Raw genomic sequence first — 21707 nt, 5'->3', positions numbered from 1 at the left:
ACATTCGATTTACTGAAAGCTTGAGCATATGGTCTTGACCATATGCAATTTGAGCTTTCAGTAATTTGTTCATAGATTAGGTTCATAGATTAGTACTAAGCTAACTGCCCTTGTGAGACATTTTAAGCCTAGCCAATTATCCCTTGTGAGACTCAAACCCCACACCTTGTGTTTGTAAGGCAAACCCCTTAACCATTAGGCCACCCTCCCAACCCCTAAATTTATGTAAAGTGCTTGCTTATATATATATATATATATATATATATATATATATATATATATATATATATATATATATATATATATATATATATATATATATATATATATATATATATATGTGATATGGGATCCAGACACATGCTCGACTAGCATATGTCCGAATCACAAAACATCGAACACACATACATGAAAGCACTTAACATCGACAAGCGTTTCCGTGTATGTGTGCCTGTTTCATAGATCGGACTACAGTGCGTGTAAGGGAAAATTCACTTTTCCGCACTGTAGTGCGATCTTGGACTGAGAATAATAAAGTAGGGGGTGTGTGGGGGGTGCACGGGGGCGAAGCCCCTCTGCAGAAATGTAGAATTTTGTTTTGCACTACACATACACGGAAGCGCTTTTCAGTGTTAAGCGGTTTCGTGTATGTGTGTTCAATGTTTTGTGATTCGGACATATGCTAGTCGAGCATGTGTCCTAGACCCATATATACATATATATATATATATATATATATATATATATATATATATATATATATATGTGTGTGTGTGTGTGCATTCTGCACACGGGCAAAGAGCAGATGTTCGAAAGGATGTTTGCAAAGTTTGCAAACATTGAATGGAAAATGCTACAAATGTGCAATGAGCGAATGCACAGTGACATTTGCTCATTGCAGATTCGGCATTTTGGGGTGGATTGCACTATAGTGGGGATTGGAAAATGGACCCTTTCCCCACTGTAGTGTGATCTTGGAGTTAGTACATTAATGTGTGGGGGTGTGGGGGCACAGCCCCCCACATGGGAGTGCAGGGGAGCTTGCCCCCCTGCATTACACTTCATTACACTATGTATTCGACTTTTGTGTTCGAAAATCAGTGAATCTGCTTTTCGATTTGCTGATATTCGAACATTGGAAACTGTTGCAGTTTTGAGATTCATGCTTATGATTTGATATATATATATATATATATATAGAGAGAGAGAGAGAGAGAGTCTATATTAAGTTAGCGAACACTTAAAAAAGCGAACGCTGATTTATTGACCCCATGTAAGCGAAAAATTATAATCCCGAACACTTAGAACAACGATTTTTTTTCCCAGGGAAAAAAAATCGCTGTTCCAAAAAAGAAAAAAAAAATTAAATATAAATATACCAACTCTGAGATCGCACCACAGTGGAGGAAATAGCAAATCTGCAAAAACAACCCACTGATTTTTTTCCCTGGGAAAAAAAATCGGTGTTCCATGGCTTCACTATTTTTGCATTTCAAACTTCCCAGTTCGATATTACGACATTCAAACACTTGTGCACTCAACGTTGTAATATAGACCTGGATAAGATCGCTACATTCAGAGGCTATTTATTTCTCTTTTTGATCCCACAGTCTGTAGTCTGCTTCCCTTCCTGACTTCCCACCCCATCAAAAGGCTGTAGTAAAACAACAGGCACAGAACCTGTTATTAAAATAGAGCCATCCAAGAGGTTTACCCAGATGTGAAAGGCCGTGGTGTTTATTTCAGGCTATTTTCAGTGTTAAAAAAGAATAAGAACCTCTGTCCCATTCTCAGTTTTAGTGACCTAAATCAGTTTATTATCAAGGTGACTTGTACCACTTCATACCATCCTTCCCTTTCTTTACAAAGGAGACTGAATGTTCTTTTTGGATAGTCAGGATGCATACATATACATCAAAATCACAAGGATCCAAGGAGAGTACTACATTTTCTCATTGAAGCCAGTCATTTTCAATTCCTGACACTGCCATTTGATCTTATCACAGTTCCACCCCAAGTGTTTGCTAAGTGCATGTCCACAGTCACAGTCTCTGACTCCAAGATTCCATTGTCTTTCCACATCTCGAAAACTGGCTATTAACAATGCCTTTCAGGGAGAGAATGCTTGCCTTCAGTGATTTTCTATTCAACTTGTATCAGTCCTCAAGCATAATGATCAGTCTCACAATCTCATATAATGCTATCTCAGTTCATAATATTCACTATCTACAGTGTAAGTCTCTAACTTACTATGGCAAATATTCTTTACATCAAACCTGCTCTACAACAAAACTCAAGAAAAATTTCTGTCACACTCTCTCTCTCTGTCTTTGAGCACTGGGCTTCACAGCTTCTGCAAACTATATGAAACTTCACACCACAGTGTTCATGAAAAACGTTCAATGGACACTCAACGTACAGTGTAATCAGCTTTTAGACCCTCTAGTTTTGCCAGTAAGGATTTTCAAGTAATGCAAGGGCTATCTTCATTGGTGTTCTGTTGACTGCATTTTGTCTCTCTGCAGACCATTTCTGACCTGATCCCCATGATGGCAATGACCACAGGCACTTCTGCTAAAGGGTATGGATTCACTGTTTGAAGTAGACAGTACAATACACTGGGTGAAGAAAATAGGCAAATCTGCACATAAATATCTCCAAACAAATATTCCACAGATGAAGACTGTCCCTTTCACCTTGTAGGAGTTCCAAGACTCCCTTCCTAGTGGTGTAATTGCCATTCACTCTGACAACACTGCAGTGGTTTCTTATATAAAGAAGCAGGGGGCACCCACTCCTAACTTCTTTGTCCAGAGGCAGTCATACTTTGGGAATGGGTTGTCTGCAATTGTCATCTTGTTGCTACCCATATACTGGCTCAGATAAATCATCTCACTGGTAGGCTCAGCCATTGTCTTCTGATTCTGAAGGTACATGAGTGGTTGTTAAATCTTCTGATGGCTTGTACTCTGTTTCATTGAGAGGAAAGCCTGCTGTAACCTCTTGCATCCCAATCCAATTTAAATGAAGCATTTATGTTTTCCTTTCTTCTCTCTCTGGACAACCCTCAAGGATGTAGTAACCCCCAGAATTTCTCAAGAAGGCTAAAATGAGCAGTGCCAAAAGCACTCCATTAAAACGATGAAACAAGTCATGGGCATTCAGAATCATCAATTAGCTGAAACACCTGATGTTCATAAGGGTTATTTGCATATATCCCATTAGTTAAACACCTGATGTTCATAAGGGTCATTTGCATATATCCCATTTGCCTCTGATACAAGAGATTTGGGATGTTACTTAGTGGAAGTTCTAGCTTTGCTCGATTTTTCATTTTGTTTTACTGAATGTTTTTTCAGTGACCTTCTCACTTATTGTTTTAATTAGTTATTCAAAAATTTGAATTCATTGACTTCTAAATGTCTGAATAAACATCCTTTGCTAAGCTAGGCCTGCTCTTGGACTGCTTTTCACCATTTCTGCTCTCACTTTTTTTTTTCCATATCACTAGAGATTTTACATTTCTAATTTTTAAGCTATTAATTTAAGAAAAGTAGTCATTGTTGCATTAAGGTTTATTTTATTTTTCAATTAGATCTGATGTAAATATTGTACTTTATTTTTATTTTTCATTTTCAATTAATTCTGATGTAATTTCTGTATCTTACTACTATGTTTCTGGTGTAATTTCTGCATTTTTATAACTGTAATGATTGGTAACTGGAGCTTTTCTCCCCAGGTCTCTGCTGAAAATGGGCAATCCAGCCCAGTCAGACACTACCTGGTAAATAAATGTAAAATAAAATAAATAAAAATAAAATAAATAAAATAAAATAAATAGTTTATTTACAAACGGAGAGTGCAAAACTCTATGAAAAATGTCTGAACCCAAAGAATACTCTGGATTATGGCAACTCCAAAGGCAGATCTTGATTTGGTTACAAACCAAACAGACAGGAAAGAAAACTAGACACAAAAGTTTCTGGTTGGAGTTAAATAAGCATTAAAGTAAATAAAAAATGTATAAAAATGTTTACTAAGGGGTATAGAAAACTAAGTATTTTTCATATGTTTTCATAAGTTTAGCAGTACTTTGCACGTTGTTGTTTAGTGAAAACTCTCAATCAGGCCATTAATGAGTGATGAGTTTTTATTTTAAATTCAAAATCACTATATTATATGGATGTGTTAGTTATTTTTAGAAAATGTAACTCTCAAGTATTTCAGCAAGGTTGACAGTTTAATCCAAAACAGACCAAATCTATTAATATGTCAATAGTTATCAGAGGAAATAATACTGACTTGTTAATATTAAGGTACTAACTCACAAAATTAATAATGGATGGAGTTTTGGAATGGAATTCTGTGATTATTGAAAGTAAATATTATTGTCATCAACAAAAGATGCAAATGTAAGTCTTTTACCATAAAATATATCAGAATGAATAGAAAAAGTTGAAGAAAAGTGAAGAAAGGTTCAGTATATATATAGGAAACAGGGCAACCTTACCTAGTAAAATTTGTAATTGTAATACACTGTGAAAAGATAAAACTTAAATAGATATGAGCTGAAGTACTAGCCTAAAGAACATGTATTGAGCTGACAAACCATTCAGGAAAATTTAGCTTCTGTAATGCATTGAATAGAAATCAAAAATATATATGACAAGGGCCTTAGCAGCATCTATAGCCAACAAAAAAATGTTTTTTTTATGAATGTTATTCATTAAGAACTAAGTCTCTAATGAGATTGTGATCTGAGGTTTGTGATTTAACAACAGATTGAAACAGAGATACTAGTGGCAGTAAAACGTGTTGTAATCTGTTTGGTAAATGAAAGCAAAATTTTTGAAATCTACATTAATAAGTGCTATAGGATGATCTTTATTTAGCTTATGTAGAAAAAAAACAGTTTGACCTTCACAACTGAAATGCCTCTCTTCTGGAGAAACATAAAGACATTAAACATTTTTATAGCTTGCAGACAAAGAATTTATAAAAGTAACAAGTGAAGTCATCAAGACCTTGGGCCTTATGGAGTTTTAATTACCTAATGGTAACTAATCATTCTTGTAATTGCAATGGGACATTTAGTAACATAGAATGTTCAATGGCTATATAGGTGGGAGTTTTATAGAATCGTACCAACACATTTATGTTAAGTTTAAAAAAAAAGACTAAAGGCTTAATATAATAGTACTAATATCATTTATCGCTTTGTCAACACTTAAAGCTCGAATATTAGTATGTCATTTGTGTGTGTGAATTATTGATATCAAGATTTTGGATGGCATTTGTGACCATTCAGAAATTTGACTGGTCTCAACTCAATTGATTTAAAGCTATTTCTGCATATCTTAAAAAGTTCTCACTCGATTACGTTTATTTGTGGACTTTTTAAGAATGATACTTGGAACACACCATAATCCCATATCCTACCTTTTAATGATACATTGAATATCAAGGATTTTATTTGAAATGGCATCTCAGTAAAAAATATCCAAGGGTGATTCACAAAGTCTATTGTTTTAAGGTTTACTATATTAGATTCAAGACCCAGTCTGAGCCTTTTCTAAGGTTAAAGGTTTAACAGGGTCTACGTAGAGACATGCCTTACAATTACCTGAAAAGTATCTTTGTTGAATTACAGTAAATTATAATGGGATTAAGAAAAATATGACAATAAGAAACAATCTATTCTAGATCTTGATTAGTTAGTACTGCATTAATAAGAAAACTATCAAATATTTCATGATAGAAGGTAAAAACTTTCAATAAAAAATTATCTTATGTACAGAACAGTCAAGAAATCATTTGTATTCAAGATTTTTGCAATTTTCTGTCTTTCACCTGATACACAACTGGATTACAGCAGCTATAATAAAGCAGAGACTCATAAGCCTATTAAAGTAAAGTAATAGATCCTAGAAGATAAAGGTTCAGACAACTAGCATATATATTAAGGAGGAGAACTGCTTTGTCCATTTGATGAGGTCTAAAAGTAATATAGCTTAATCTTCCATGGGTGTCAGCAGCTGATGAAAAAGCAGACACATTTACTTGATCAGAACAGCTACTTAAGCCTACTCTTAAAGTTTCCTGTTTGTAAATAGAGGTTAGCCATTTTTTTTCTACTAAGAAATTCTCACTGACTTTGCAACATATGATTCCCCTAAGGGTCCAAGATAAAAATTGTAGCAAAGTTCAGAAACGCACAACTGCAGAAAACTTGGTTAAATTAAGATTTATTATTTTTTGTAGGAGATATTCAAATTTGAGAACATTTTACAAAACCCTTGAATTTAGGAAATTATAATTGAAAATTAAATTAAATGTAGAGCACTTCCTGGTATTGAATTAAAACACCAGTCTTAAAAGTATTTTAAGCTTTAGACATTATGTTTTTGATCTTTTAGTTAAGTTGTGGTTGCTTATTTGTTCTGACACCTGATTGGTTATTTTAACATGTGTTGTCATTTATACTGCTTAAATGCAGACAAAGTGAATTGTTAGTTTATTTTGAAAAACCCTCTTTCACTAGTAAGGCAAAAGTACTAATGTTTTAATAAAAGAATGTCTTTGTTTCTCCAATGTGAAGCTCTGCTTTCTGACATTTTTGGCTTTGCTTAACTCCTTCCTTATTTTGTGGATCTTCTATTTGTGGATTTGACTGCAAAATGAAAAATAATGATGTCTTTGGTGATTTACATGTCACACTGGTCTCAATGACCACTGTATTTGGATTCTGATGAGTTATGCAATGCTTTGAAGGTCATCATTAATGACGTGCATAGTATTGTGTATCTATCCACTTCTCAACATCACATCACAGCACAGTAGATAAACATGGGGAAGTATTGTTTAAGCTGTTTGACAGACCCAATGTCCACGATTCAATTCAACTTCTGGCCACTATCAGGGTGTTTGTATATTCTTCTTGTGTCTGTGTGCAGTCACACTTCCAAAAAAAAATACATGCTGGGGTTTCCATCTCAAGGATGGAATGTGCTGGATCTTCCAGTTGAATATAAGTGGTTTGACACAATATACATTCAAAATGATGAGTTGTGGACAACAGTGTGAACTGTGGTCCATATCGGGGGAAGTGTCATGTGGACCAAGCACTTTAGGCCACAGTGTTGGTGAGCAGTATCTTCTAGATAACAGAACATGAGCAAAACACTGTGTGCCAAGACAAGATTAACTTCTTTGTGGTGTAAAAATTGGCTGTTATTGAGTTGGTCACACTGACTAAAGCATAAGTGCTCAGTTATTAGTTACTTGGCGTAGTGATCTACAGGCCCATATTATTCAGCATATGCCAACCACAAAGACCAGTATCCCTAGACCAATAAGGTGCCAGACAGTATCCAGCTGTCCAGCCTGGGTTCTCTGGGATAGTTCTGCTGAGCAAAACCTGGACATAAAACTGCCAAATATGAACAAGGACTGCTACAGTGAATTTAGGTTCACTGACAGGACACAGTTTGGAAGTGGATGACATGATGATAAAAAGGAAAGTGTTTATTCTGCATATCCAAGAGGCAAGATGGAAGAGCAGCACAGAAAAGCCTTTTGGCCTTGGATTCTGAGTCTATTACTCAGGGAGATGTCACCCTAGAAATGGTGTGAAAATTGTGACAAGAGATAGAGTTCTGAAGACATTGAGAGATGTCATCAGAATCAGTAACAAACTCATGGCAACCAGACTCCAGTGTAAGTATAGGGCAGTCTTCATAATCTCAAGTTATACACACAACAGAGCTGTGATAGTGAGAAAATTATGGCATTCAGGAACATAAAGTGGGTCAAAATGAGATGGTCTTGATAATAGGGGGACTTGAATGCTTATATCAGGATGGACAAAAAAGGATACAAGCACTGCCTTGGACCAGGTAGGAGGGGCAATAGGAATAATGGAAAGGCAATTCTTGACTTCTGACTGGTAAATGGCTTAATGGTTTGATAAAAGTGACAGTCACATGATCATACAAGCATGGTCAACATTCAACTCAGGCAGACTTCCTCATAATAAAGAAAAACAGTGGGGTCAAATCAAAGATTTTAAAGTCATCCCCAGAGAAACAGTAAGCCCTCCAGCATAAACCATTGCAAGCAGCAGTCAGAAAGGCTCTAAGGTCAACAGAAACTAAACTGAAGACCTAGAAGTTGACTGAAGTGAATGCATGCAAAAGAGTTTTAAGATATCACCATGGCTCTTGCACCTCAGAAAAAAAGAGGAATTTGGTGCAGTTGTAGAAATATCAGCACCTCAAAACAGCAGGTATGAAGACAACAAAACAAATGTGCAGACAACCTAGGTATGAAAATAAAGTACAGAAGGAAAATTGATGGTAGAATGATGAAGTCAAAACAAAGAAGGAATGTGGGAACAAGTGGAAGACAGAAAAGATGGACCGGACTAAGAAGTAATATTAGCTGGCAAAGAAACTAGTGAATAAGAGAGCAGTCACATGCAAAATAACATGGCTGTTTTTACATTTATTTTGCCTTTGTGAATACTTTTGCTTTTTACCTGTTTCTATGTGTCCTATATTTTTTCTGTTTATCATGTTATGGTCTAAAATTGTTTTCTGTGCCCCTGGGATGAGACTGAAATGGGACATCTGGGATCAGTGCTCTACCCCAGTTAATTTCCAATAAAGGGATGCCAGCAATAATCAGATCATTGGTCCAGAGGATGTCAAAAGAAGATCGAAATAGTATTTCAAGAAGCTTCTGAATGAAGAAAATACCAGAGATACCATATTCCCCCCTCGCACAGCCTGCAATGAAAGAAGAGCCCCATTCAGAGAAAACACCAGGCTGTCATAAAATCACAGCCGATGTGATCGAGATGTTGGATGCATTAAGGAACAAGTGGCTTCTAAGGGTACCTATTGCAGCATGGAGATGCATAGCCCACATGACTGAAGGAAAAGTATTCTAGTGCCAGTGTACAAGAACAAAGGGGATAAATCACAACTGTGGGCAGCACAAATGTATCAAACTCCTGTCACACTACACAAAAGCGCTGGAGATGATGACTGGTAAATGAATATGCAGAGTAGTAGAAAGTAAGATGGGAGAGGATCAGTTTGGATTGAGAAAAAGCTGCAGTATGACTGACCTGATGTTTTCAGAGAAACAGATAGTGGAGAAGAAAATGGAAATAAAAGAAGAGAAGAGTCCAAATAAGCATTCCTAGACTTGGAGAAAGAATATGACAACATCTCAAAAAGGTTAAATTAAGCAGCTTCTTGATGGTTCAAAGTCCAAAAAACATTTGCAGAATTAGTGTAGGTTATGCACAAGGAACAGTTAACATAACTCTGAACAGTGCCTGAACTCACAAAAGGGTTCCCGGTGCGAGTGGGTGTGCATCAGGGTTTATCTTTAGGCTCATTCACATTTATACTGGTGATGGACTACAAAGTTTCTGTATACAAACAATGTGGTATTGCAAGCAGACTCTGAACAGGAACTTCATCGAATGATAGAAGACTGAGATGCAAAACTGATGGCTCAAAGGATGAAGCACAGTACAGACAAGACAGTAGTCAAGGCAACTGTGAAAAAGGGGGGATACTGCCAGCATTGAAGTTTGTAAATAATTACATGTCATTTGTGAATATCAATATGTATACAAGATGTTTGTGTTACAAATGTATTAGAACCGTATGTCATGTGTATATCAAACTGCTTAAGGATATTTGCAAAGTGCTATTTGAAATGCATCTACAGTGTGCCCTACCTGAATAGAAAAGAAATGTACATGCACTACTGTAACTGTTTAAATTTACATATTTTAATAGTGGAAACTGGAACACAAGAGGTTAACTTTAGTCCAGCAAAACTTTAGAAAAATAGCTGAAATGAAATTACTTTATGGCAGCTAGAGACAGAATGTCTGTACTGGGGAGCTTTCTGTATTGTCTTGGAAGTGTTTTATTGTTTTATGACTTCCAGCATCTGCCAAATATCTGAGGAAAATGCCCTATTTATGTATTTCTACAGGGAGATGCTAAAGGCTACCAGCTGCCATCAATGGTTGTTTTGGGCCTGGGGACTAGAAGTCAGATGACAAGAAATGATGTAATTCTTCAAGCAAGCCCAGCAGTAATATTTGCAATATTAATTTGAGAGATCTCTGAGAGAGACACACAGCTTTCTGTATTATGTCTTTGACCTGAGAACAACCAGAAGATCCATTCACCACATCTGCATTGCTCTCTAAGTAAGTTTCTAGGGAACAATATAATTCTCTTAGATTTGGTCAGGAATATAGTGAAGCATAGCTTAGATATTCTTCTTAATTTATTTGAGACTTTCCTGCAATATTGTTTTAAATATTTCCTGTGGTTTTGAACTATGATGTCACTGTGAATATATACTGAGCATTTTCTTGTTATTTTATTATTATTAAATATACTTAAACCTTTCACTGTGGCTGATCTATGTGAGACATATTTAAGTTTTGAAGTACTTGCATATTTATTTGCTGATACTGTATGGGCCACTCCTAATAGACTTACTCTTGGTCAAACTACTGTTTTTGTTAATATTAATATTGTAAAGTAACATTGGACACCCTTTGTTAAGGGCTTTAAAGTAGCAGATATGGAGTTGGCTGATGGCAGTGATTACTACCTTATAGTCTGGACAAAAGGGGGCATAGCTAGTAAACCTGTGCCAGCCTTTCCCAGATCTGTGTTGTGTATATAAAACAAACTTCAAAGAGTGTGTGTGTGTGTGTGTGTGTGTGTGTGTGTGTGTGTGTGTGTGTGTGTGTGTGTCAGCTACTGGGGCAGGGACAAGAAACACATAGGTCAAGAGAGAGGGTGCTGTAGGTTTTCACTTGACCACTCTGCTGAGATCTCAACCCTATAGCTGTGCCAGTGGGGGGTCTTAGTGGGGATCTGGAGAAATAGGGAGAAACCAGCCCCAGACAGACTGTGGTCTCTGTGTGCTCTTAAGGGAAATTGCACTTGATGCAGAGAGCTCCTTCTGGAAATATTGTGTGTGTACTTGTTATCCTCCCAATGTACATCCCCCATTGGTGCCAGTGGTGAGGACTAAAGCTTCTTGTTTACTGGTCCAGTGGTGGGTCATCACATATTTATTGGTTGACAGTAGTGGGATATCCACATATTGGGTTTCAGTGGTGTGGATACTGAACTCCTGTAGCCTGTAAACAGTGGTCACAAAGAAAGTGTTTGTACTTTCAAGCAGCCACATGGTAAACATTCAGAGTTTCATATCACAATAATTTTATTTATATTTTTTGTTAGCTTAGTTAGTCAAGGAGACCAGGCAAGGATGTCAGCAGTAGAGTATAGCAAGCTGAAAAGGAGCCAGTTGACTGAGATGTGACAAGACAAAGGACTGGTGCATGCCAACCTGATTAAAGCAGACATGATTGCAGCCTTAGTTAAAGCTGCATCACAGTTCAACAACCAGGGGGCAACCAGGCTGGCATTGGGGATGTACAACTGTCAAAAAATGGACAGTATAACTTTGCCTCAGAGAACTTAAAAATCCATCTGGAGTTAAAGAGACTTGAACTGAAGGCCAAACATTTGGAAATAGAATCAGCAGCGAGATTGCGGCATTTGGAGGCTGAAGAAAAGAGGAAACAGAAACAAATGGAATTAGAATCAGCAGAGAGACTGAGATGTCTGGAGGCCAAAGAACATGAGAGGCAGAGGCAACATGAAAAGGAAATCCTGACTCTTCGCCAGGGTCATGGTGGTAATGGGGAAGGGAAAAAAACAAACCCCAAAAGCAACAAAGGTCAGTAAATTTCTTTCACAATTTACAGATGGTGGTAATTTTGATAGTTTTATTCATATGTTTGAAAGGGTTTGTAAACAGTATAATGTTGACCGAGGGTTCTGGGTATGGTTCCTGACTCCCTTGCTTTATAGTAAAGCTGTAACTGCTATTTCTAAATTGTCTGATAATGACTGCTTAAATTATAATGTTGTTAAAAATTGTTTATTAGAGTGTTTTAAGTTAACACCTGAAGCTTACAGAAAAAAAGTTTAGTGAGCGAAGACGCAAGGCAGATTAAAGTGTGTGTGAATATATTGCTGAGTTAAGCACTTATTTTCACAGATGGGTGACTGGGTGTCAGGTTACCACTTTTGAAGGCCTGGCAGACCTTTTGGTGAGGGAACAAGCCCTTAGCACTTTGCCTGAGGACATGAGAATCTGGTTAGTAGATAGAGAATGTAATACCGCAGATGAGTTGGGGAAAAAGGGAGACCTATACCTAGGAAGCAGGACATCAATGTACAGGAAATGAATACCCAATGCTGCACACTTGCACATGGGTCTAAGGGAAGTCATGGTGGACAGATTAAACTGCCCCAACAGAGTCTGACAGTAACAGGGGACACCACTAGTTCAGTACACAGCCAGGATCAAGGGTCAAATGTTTTAAATGTAACCAGTGGGGCCAAGTAGCATATAGATGTCCATGGAGGCAAGGTGAGGAACAAAAGGTGGGAGCACCAGCAAGTGGGGAATGATAGAATGCCAACAGTAAGTTGGAGACAACAAGGGTACCAAACTACCACAAGAGGTTATATCTTAGTAGATGGGAAACAGGCTACTGCCAAGAAAGACACAGCATCTGACCTAACCATTGTTAAGCCTGAAATGGTTAAAGAAGAGCACTACTTGCTTGGGCATTCCACTCCAGTCAGAGCTTTAGGAGGGACCCCATTCCAAATACCTTTGGCTATGGTTCACCTTGAATTGGAGGGTGGAAAAGGAACCAAGCAAGTAGGTGTGTTTGAGGATATCCATGCAGATGTTCTGATATAGAATGTGTTTGATAATCCAGTACCTTGTGTGAATGCAGTTACACACAGTCAGGCTTGGAGACAAGCATGTGGGTCTGGTAGCCTGGGGGGGACCCAGACAGACTGCACACCTAAAGCCACAACTGGTGCGGTGGCTACTTCAGGGAGGGAGCTACCCTGCAGCAGTGAGACTGAAGTTCACCCACAGCTGCTTGTAGGTACTGATGTTCCCTTGGACAGAGTGACTACAAGGGCAGAGTTGAGTAGTAGTACCCAGGCTGACAGTGAGGCACCACTGTCAGAAAATACCAGACTTTCTGTGGAAGGGGAGCTGGGAAGGGTGACAAGAAGAGAGTTGAGACAGGCTCAGCTCTCAGACCCTACATTACAAGGCTTGAGGTAGGTAGACAGTCACTCACCTGATTCTCAAGGAAAGGGAAGATTTGTATACTGGGGCAAAGGGTTATTGTATAGAGAGTGGACCCCTGAGGGAGGGCTAGAGGGTAAGAGAATACAACAGTTGGTAGTGCCCAGAGCCTACCATCTGGCACATCTAGCCATAGCCCATGACATTTCATTTGCAGGTTATATGGGCATAAAGTATGCTGGGTAACTACAGCAGAGCTAGTAAGGGATATGGCTAGAAAGGTGCTTGGTATCACATCTGGACAGAGGAAGGAAGACAAGGAGACATGGTGGTGGAATGAGGAAATACAGGAGAGTATACAGAGAAAGAGGTTGGCAAAGAAGAAGTGGGATTGTCAGAGAGATGAAGAAAGTAGACAGAGTATAAGGAGATGAGGTGCATGGCAAAGAGAGAGGTGGTGAAGGCTAAGGATAAGGCATATGAAGAATTGTATGAAAGGTTGGACACTAAGGAGGGAGAAAAGGACCTGTACCAATTGGCTAGACAGAGGGACTGAGCTAGCAAAGATGTGCAGCAGGTAAAGGTGATAAAGGATAATGAGGGAAACATGCTCACAAGCGAAGAGAGTATGTTGAGGAGATGGAAAGAGTACTTTGAGGGGTTGATGAATGAAGAGAATGAGAGGGAGAGAAGGTTGGATGATGTAGGGATAGTGTATCATGAAGTACAATGGATTAGCAAGGAGGAAGTAAAGATAGCTATGAAGAGAATGAAGAATGGAAAGGCTGTTGGCCCAGATGGCATACCTGTGGAAGCATGGAGGTGTTTAGGTGAAATAGCAGTGGAGTTTTTAACCAGATTGTTTAATGAAATCTTGGAAAGTGAGCGGTTGCCTGAGGAATGGAGAAAAAGTGTTTTGGTACCAATTTTTAAGAATAAGGGTGATGTGCAGAGCTGTAGTAACTACAGAGGGATTAAATTGATCAGTCACAGTATGAAGTTATGGGAAAGAGTAGTGGAAGCAAGGTAAAGAAGAGACGTGATGATTAGTGATCAGCAGTATGGTGTCATGCCGGGAAAGAGCACTGCAGATGCAATGTTTGCTCTGAGAGTTTTGATGGAGAAGTACAGAGAATGTCAGAAGGAGTTGCATTGTGTTTTTGTAGACTTAGAGAAAGCATATGACAGGGTGCCTAGAGAGGAGTTGTGGTACTGTATGAGGAAGTCAGGAGTGTCAGAGAAGTATGTAAGAGTGGTACAGGATATGTATGAGGGTAGTGTGTCAGCGGTGAGGTCTGCGGTGGGAGTGACGAATGCGTTTAAGGTGGAGGTGGGGTTACATCAAGGATCATCTCTGAGCCTTTTCTTATTTGCAGTGGTGATGGACAGGCTGACAGATGAGATCAGACAGGAGTCCCCGTGGACTATGATGTTTGCAGATGACATTGTGATCTGTAGTGAGAGTAGGGAACAGGTGGAGATGACCCTGAAGAGATGGAGATATGCTGTAGAGAGAAGAGGAATGAAGGTCAGCAGGACTAAGACAGAATATATGTGTGTGAATGAAAGGGAGGATAGAGGAATGGTGAGGATACAAGGAGTAGAGGTGGCGAAGGAGGATGAGTTTAAATACTTGGGGTCAATAGCTCAGAGTAACGGTGAGTGTGGAAGAGAGGTGAAGACTAGAGTACAGGCAGGATGGAGTGGGTGGAGAAGAGTGTCAGGAATGATTTTGTGACAGACGAGTACCTGTAAGAGTGAAATGGAAGGTCTACAAGAGGATAGTAAGACCAGCTATGTTATATGGGTTGGAGACAGTGGCATTGACAAAAAGGCAGGAGTTTGAGCTGGATGTGGCAGAATTAAAGATGTTAAGATTTCCACTGGGTGTGACGAGGGTGGACAGGATTAGGAATCAGTATATTAGAGGTTCAGCCCAGGTTGGAAGGTTTGGAGACAAAGCCAGAGAGGCACGATTACATTGATTTGGTCATGTGCTGAGGAGGGATGCTGAGTATATTGGGAAAAAGATGCTAAGGATGAAGCTACCAGATAACAGGAAAAGAGGAAGGCCTAAGATAAGGTTTATGGATGTGGTGAGAGAGGACATGCAGGTGGTTGGTGTGACAGAGCAAATGCAGAGGACAGGAAGAAATGGAAACAGGTGATCTGCTGTGGCGACCCCTAGCGGGAACAGCCGAAAGAAGATGATGATGGGCATAAAGTATGCAGACATATTATGCATTACTTTTTATTAGCCTGGGATTTCCAGGGATGTAACAGGGTACTGCAAGACCTGTAAGCAATGCCAAAAGGTAGGCAAGGCAAGAGACAAGGTCAAAGCTCCTTTGATGCCTTTGCCTGTGATTGAGGAGCTGTTTCAGAGGGTAGATATGGATATTGTGGGACCTCTGAATAATCCAAGTTCCACGGGAAAGAAGTATATCCTAGTGGAAGTAGATTACACTACCAGATACCCTGAGGTAGTGGCTCTGTCCTCCATCAAGGCAGAAAAGGTGGCAAATGCTTTGTTATAGATTTTCAGCAGGGTAGGTTTCCCAAAAGAAATACTGACTGAAAGAGGTGCCAATTTCACATCAGACCTGCTGGCTTGTCTGTGGGAATGCTGTGGGGTGAAACACCTAAAGAGCAACCCCTACCACTCCAAGAATAATGGTCTGGTGGAGAGGTTAAACTCTGCACTAAAGACCATACTACGGGCATTTGCAGACCAGTTTAAGAGGGAGTGGGACAAATATTTGTCCCATCTGTTGTATGCTTACAGAGAGGTGCCCCAGAAATCCACAAGTTTCTCACCCTTTGAGTTGCTGTATGGGCACAGGGTGAGGCGACCTCTATATTTAATTCATGATGAGTGGGAGGGTGAGTGTGAATCCCACAAGGCGTCTGTTGTTATATATGTCCTAAACCTCAGGATAAGGCTCAGGGAACTCATGGGCTTGACCCAGGAGAATCTGGCAGAAGCCTGACAGCAGAAAAAGGTCTGGTATGATAAGAATGCTGGAGCCAGAGAGTATACTGTCTGGCAGCAGGTTATGGTTCTCATTCCTGTCAGAGACAACAAGCTGCAGGCAGCTTGGGAGTGACCCTTCAAAGTGGTAAGGAAGGTCAGTGATGTTAACTGTATGGTAGAACTTCTAGGCAGGAGGCCAGAGCACAAACTGTACCATGTTAACATGATGAAACCTTAAATGATAGAGAGGATCTTATGCTGAGTATCTACAGAGGATGACAGGAGGAGTCTGAGGGGGATCTGGTGGCTGATCTCCTCAGTGAGGCTTGACTAACACCTCAGTGGAAGGGGTAGCAATGTCCCAGTACCTATCCCCTACCCAGGTTTCAGAAATTGATCAGTGTTACAGGAGTTTGTGGACATGTTCACTGGAAAACCAAGGTGCAACCACCTGGTGCAGCACCATGTGGCTACAGGACACCAAAGACTTATTAAGCAGGCCCCTTATAGGGTGCCTGAGAGAGTAAAACAGACTGTGTGGGAGGAGATATAGGAAATGTTGGAACTAGGGTTAATCCAGGAGTCCAGCAGTCCCTGGGCCTCCCCATTGGTGCTGATAGCAAAGAAGGATGGCAGCACCAGGTTCTGTGTGGACTACAGGAAATTAAATAGTTGCACAGAGTCAGATGCTTACACCATGCCTAGGACAGATGAAGCCCTAGAGCAGCTGTGTGGGGCTAAGTATCTTACCCCTATTGATCTTACCAAGGGCTATTGGCAGGTCCCCCTGACTGCCAACGCTAGAGAGACAGGTAAGCTTTTGTGACTCATTTTGGCTTGCATGAGTCCACGAAGATGCCCTTTGGGATGACACATCCCCCAGTGACTTTCCAGAGGCTGATAGATCATATACTAGCAGGAGCAGGAGATTTTGCCCTTGCTTGCCTGGATGATATTGCCATCTACAGCCATTCCTGGCGAGATCACCTTCAGCATGTCAGGGAGGTGCTGGGCAGACTACAGAGGGCCAGGCTGACCATTAAGCTCAGTAAGTGTCAAGTAGGTATGGCAGAGGTCTCTCACTGGGACATAGAGTGGGGACTGGTAAGATCAGACCAGAACCTGCCAAAGTGGAAGCCATTCAGGCATGGCCTGCTCCTGTTACCAAGTGCATTATTAGGGACACAAGGGTACTACAGAAAGTTTGTCCCCAATTATAGTACCATAGCTGCTCCCCTCACAGACCTGACAAGGAAAACAGGCCAGATAAGCTAGTGTAGATCCCACCATGTGATAAGGCATTCCAGAAGCTTAAAGGAGCTTTGGGGTACTCCCTGTGTTAGACAGTCCAGATTACAGCAAAGAATTTGTTGTGCAGGTGGATGCTTCAAACCATGTGGTAGGGGCTGTGCTCAGCCAGGCTTCCTCTGAGGTAGAAGAGCACCCGGTGGTATGTCATAGGTTCCAACCCAGGGAGGAATGCTATGCAGCTGTAGAAAAGGAATATATAGCCATAGTGTGGGCACTGCAGAAACTTCAGCTTTATCTCCATGGAAGCAAATTCACTGTCATTATGAACCCCAATCCCTTAACATGGCTACATCAAGCCAGCCATCAAAAGCCTGGGCAAACTGGCGAGCAAATAAAGCCCCTCTCGACCAACTGAAATACCATCAGCTTAGGAATTATACAAAAAAATCCATTCTGCTATACAAAAAAGCTACTACCAGAGCCTGCAGCAAAAGCACCAAAACAATCCTCAAAAGTTCTGGGCAGGTATAAACTGGCTTCTTCATCCAGGACAATCTACCACTCCAACCCCATCAAACTACACCCAAAACCCCCCTGAGACTATTGCTAGTGCCTTTAATAATTTTTTTCACTGAAACAATCCAGTCTCTCGCTAAACAACTCACTCCCACACACACTAACTCCGCCGCTAATACACCCATTACTCATTCCCCCTTTAACTTCCAACCTGTCTCTACCACTCTTATCCGATCACTAATCAAAAAATTGAAGCCCACCACCCTATCTGCTGACCTTCTCCCAGCAGAGTACTTACACAAAGCTGCTGATGCCATAGCATTCCCCATATCAGTCCTGATGAATAGGTCCTTAACCGTTGGCGCTATCCCCCATCTGGAAAATATCCAATGTTATCCCACTCCACAAAAGTGGAAGTTCAACAGAATTATCCAGTTATAGACCTATCACCATTCTCTCACCACTGGCCAAAATAATGGAAAAGTGCATCCACAAACAAATTATGCACCATCTCATTCAGAATCATATGCTGGCTGTCTTTCAGTATGGCTTTAAGCCACATCACAGCACCACCTCCGCCCTCCTTTCCTTCACCACTGCCATATATCAAAACAGAAATAATAATATGCTATCATCAGCCCTCATTTTAGACCTCTCAAAGGCCTTTGATATGGTCAACCACCAATTACTCATCGACTCTCTGAAATCTATTTACCTGGACAACCATACTATACAGTGGTTCCAATCCTATTTAAGTGGTAGGCAACAAGCTGTATTATGGCAGAGTAAGCTATCCACCTTGTTACCTCTCACCCTTGGAGTTCCTCAGGGCTCTATTTTAGGTACTCTACTCTTTTCTGCTTTATCAATAATCTACACACTGCCATCCCAGAAGCAACCTGCATCCAATACGCAGACAATTCCACCCTAATCTGCACTGCCTCCTCCCCAACAGCCCTGCAAACCTTAACCCAGAATACATTTAACACAGTTAAAAACTGGCTCTCTAGTCACTGTCTTCTGTTGAATCCTAACAAGACTAAACTGCTACTCTTTACCCGCGCTTCAAAGGTGCACCCCACTTTCCTTCTCTATAATATCAAACAATGGTACCTCTATTTCCCCGGATAACCATACTAAGCTCTTAGGGGTAAGAATAGATAATAATCTCAAATTCGATCTGCACGTCAACAAAACTATCAAAACCATTAATAAGGAGATTGGCTCATTATATAGAAATAAACCTTTTCTAACCCCAATAGCTAGGACAGCAATCGTCCACTCCATTCTTCTCTCTACCATTCTATATGCTTCCCCTATACTCTGTAACTTAAATAAATCAGAGCTTACCAAGCTCTCTCACTGTTACAACCATATTTCCAGATTCACCACCGGGTCCAAGTATAGGTAGGACACATCACTGCCAAAACCTCAATCTACTAGGGTGGCTAGAACTGCCAAGCTTACTTTGGTTCAATCAGCTAATAGTAGCACATAATATTCTCAACCAACCTGAGAACACCCCTTCACTTAAAAATATCATAAAGCCATATAGTAATTCCAGACCATTACGCTCATCCAAAAAGCTGTTAGTTCAAACACACAAAGCTAATAACTCAACTGGAGACTCCCTGTTTGCCAACTTTGTTGGCAAAGCTTGGAATTTACTTCCAGCGAACCTTGCCCTTGAACCCTCTCTAAGTGTCTTCAAAAAAGGCCTCAAACAGTATTTTAAAATCTACTGGCTCTGTCCATGTATCAACTCTGATTAATCACCATTACTACTCCCTAACTTAACAGTACTGTATTCATTTCTTGGCCACAAATGCTTGTCGTGACCTTCTTGTTCTGTACATTACTTTGTAAATAATAATTGTTGTTGTAATCCACTTGTTTTATATTCTATTAACCACTGTTAATATTGTGAATCCCTCTTGAGGGCCACACCTTACAGACTTTGTAATATGCTTGGCATGTATGTATGTTTTTTATCTGTGTAATTGGAACTTTTCTCCCCGGGCCTCTGCTGAAAATGGACATGTATCCAGTCAGAATATCCCGGTCAACAAATGTAAAATAAATAAATAAATAATAAATAAAATGCCAAGCTACTAAGGTGGAGCTTAGGGTTGCAGGCAATTGATATGACAGTGCAGCACCACAGTGGGGTTAACAATGCCAGTGCAGATGGGCTCTCAAGACAGGGAATGGGGTAATGTATTCCCAGATAGGCTTATCCCTCTCAAGCAACTTTTCTCAAGGGTCACTTGAAAAAGTAGCTTGAGTCTTCGAGGAGGAGAAGAAGTGTGACAAAGGGCGATGCTGCCAGCCCAGCTATCTGGAAATTAATAAATAATTATTTGTCATTTGTGAATATCAGCATGATGTATACAAGATGCTTGTATTACAAATGTATTAGAACTGTATGCCATGTGTATATCAAACTGCTTGATTTGAAATGTATCCACAGTGTGCCCTACTGGAATAGAACATAAATGTACATACACTATTGTAACTGTTTACATGTATATATTTTAATAGTGGAAACTGGAACACAGGAAGTTCACTTCAGTCCAGCAAAACTTCATAAGTTAAGTTAAGGACCTTAAAGTAGCTGATAAGGAGCTGGCTGGGGGCAGTGATAACTAATTTATAGTCTGGGCACAAGGGGGTATAGCTTGTAAACCTGTGCCAGCCTTTCCTAGTTGTGTGTGTGTATAAATCAAATTTTAAAGTGTGTGTGTGTGTGTGTGTGTGTGTGTGTGTGTGTGTGTGTGTGTGTGTGTGTGTGTGTGTGTGTGTGTGTGTGTGTGTGTGTGAGCTACTTGGGCAGGGACGTGAAGCACTGGTTGGACAGAGAGAGTGCTGGAGGTCTTGGCTTGGCTACTCAGCTGAGATCTCTACTCTAGAGCTGTGCCAGTGGGGAGTCTTACTGGGGATCTGGAGAAAGAGGGTAAAAACAGCCCTGGACTGACTGTGGTCTCTGTGTGCTCGTACTGGAAATTTCACTTGATGCAGAGAGCTGCATTTGGAAATACTGTGTGTGTACTTGTTATCCTCCCAATGTACATCCCCTACTACTGCCAGTAGTGAGAATTGAGGCTCCTTGATTACTGGTCCAGTGGTGGGTCATCACAGCAACATATGGGGAAATCAGAAGAAGATGAAAACTGAGACAGAAGGGAACATAGTGGAACAAATTGTTAGCTTCAAGTATCTGGAAAACATTGTTGAGGAAAAGGAAAGTCTGAATGAGGAGGACAATTAGTACAAAACAGCTAATTAGCACAAAATGTCATCGATAGCATGTGACTGAATAATGGCAAAGAAGCTGAAAAGCAAGGTGTGTAAAATATTGATGTGACCAATGCTTCCTTAAGGTCCAGATACCTAGGCAGTGAATGCAGGGCAGCTGAGAAAGCTGGAGGAAATAGAGATGAAGTACCTGAGATTTAGATGCACACTGTGGGACAGATGATGAAATAAGAACATCAGAATAGAGCCAAAGTGGTCCTAGCTGCAGACAAAGTCAAGGAGAACATAATATGGTAGTTCAGTCACATATGCAGTAAAGCAGATGATGATCCAGTGAAGAGGACTTGGGATGGACATGAAGAATGCAAGAGAAAACAAGGACATCCGGCTAAGAGATGGATGGATTGTGTTAGAGAAGACTGCAGCAGTTAGGCATGTATGTCAAAGAACCAATAACAAAAAAAAAATCCAAACCTTGGTAGCATTAAACCCAATAATCCTTACAAAATAATAAATCAACACTGACCATGTGCAG

The sequence above is a fragment of the Protopterus annectens genome, chromosome 1.part1 (assembly GCF_019279795.1).
Source record: "Protopterus annectens isolate FY-2018-M chromosome 1.part1, PAN1.0, whole genome shotgun sequence".
Lineage (NCBI taxonomy): Eukaryota > Metazoa > Chordata > Ceratodontiformes > Protopteridae > Protopterus > Protopterus annectens.
The sequence above is the reverse complement of the archived record's forward strand: the minus strand, read 5'-3'. Positions refer to the sequence as shown.